Here is a 1,225-nt window from a genome sequence, read left to right as displayed (position 1 = left end):
AAATGTTTGATAATTCCTGATTTGTCTCATATTTGGCAACTTCAGCAAAATTAGTCACCATGTACAAAGCATGTAAACCATTAAAAGAATACATCTTCTCTTCATACCTGTGGGCACAAGAAAGGAAAGATTCTCAGGGTCACAAAGGAGATTAGATAGCTATATACACAGATAGGTAGATAGACAGAGAGATGGATGGATGGATGGATGGATGGATGGATGGATGGATGGATGGGCGGGATAGATGTTCACTGTGAATTGGGAAGAAACCAAAGACCTTGAAAGTTTTTCGGCCTCATACATCACCTGTTACTCTAAGTGGTATCCTTGTGCTCAGTGTTCTTGACTTCCCTCTCTAAGTCATTCTCCACATGGCCTGTCTGAATGAGGAGGTTTATGTCTGGTCTCATACTTCTTTTTCTCACTGTGTCTCTTGCACAGTAATACAGGGCTGTGTCCTCAGCTTTAAGGGAATTCATTTGCAGGTGCAGCACACTGTTGCTGTTGTCCCTGGAGATGGTGAATCGGCCTTTCACAGAGTCTGCATAGTATGTGGTTCCTCCATTACTACTAATAACTGCTACCCACTCCAGCCCCTTCCCTGGAGCCTGGCGGACCCAGTTCATGCTATAGCTACTGAAGGTGAATCCAGAAGCTTTGCAGGAAAGGCTAAGAGATTCTCCAGGCTGTCTCACATCACCCCCAGACTCTACCAGCTGAACATCGCAATGGACACCTGCAAATAAAGAGTCATTTAAGACAAGAGTCACACAAATACACCACTTCAAAAGTGTATCCTTGGTCAAAAAACAAAGAAGAGACAAAACTACCTTGTAAAATAGTCAGAATGAAAATTCCATTCAGTCCAAAACCCATTGTTCAGGCTCTACAGGAGAGAAAGGCTACACAAGAAGAAAATCTCCTCTCCCAGAGCTGCAAAAACAGGTTTTTGCTGGTTTTCATCCCTAGAGGGAGGAGCCCAATTTGCATGCCTTTCTCTGTAAAATGTGAGGAAGAGCAACTGCCTCCCACTGTGATGAGTACCTTCTCTGAGCTGCAGAAAGGTTTCCCCCAGAATTAGTTCTAAAACACTGGGTAAAGTTAGTGACACTGAGAATCTAAATATCATTGGTAAGGTCTCAGTGTCTATCATTCTCCATCACTCCAGTTTACTCTCAATAAGAAAGGAATGCTCATTAGGCTTTTCTGTATTGCTGATATTTTC

At 42.9% G+C, this 1,225-nt stretch overlaps 1 pseudogene across 1 annotated transcript; it reads right to left on the bottom strand.

Annotated features, from left to right (window-relative positions):
• Positions 1-314: 314 nt before the first annotated feature.
• Positions 315-945, bottom strand: LOC110203221 (immunoglobulin heavy variable 3-23 pseudogene; annotated as a pseudogene). The gene is made up of 2 exons (XR_013485508.1): positions 831-945; positions 315-736 (listed from the first exon to the last, which is right to left on the bottom strand). The product of XR_013485508.1 is annotated as an immunoglobulin heavy variable 3-23 pseudogene (transcript).
• Positions 946-1,225: the final 280 nt, after the last annotated feature.

The sequence above is a fragment of the Phascolarctos cinereus genome, unplaced genomic scaffold, assembly GCF_003287225.1.
Source record: "Phascolarctos cinereus isolate Bilbo 61053 unplaced genomic scaffold, phaCin_HiC Scaffold_3;HRSCAF=262, whole genome shotgun sequence".
NCBI lineage: Eukaryota > Metazoa > Chordata > Mammalia > Diprotodontia > Phascolarctidae > Phascolarctos > Phascolarctos cinereus.
This window is presented reverse-complemented; position numbering and strand designations above follow the sequence as displayed.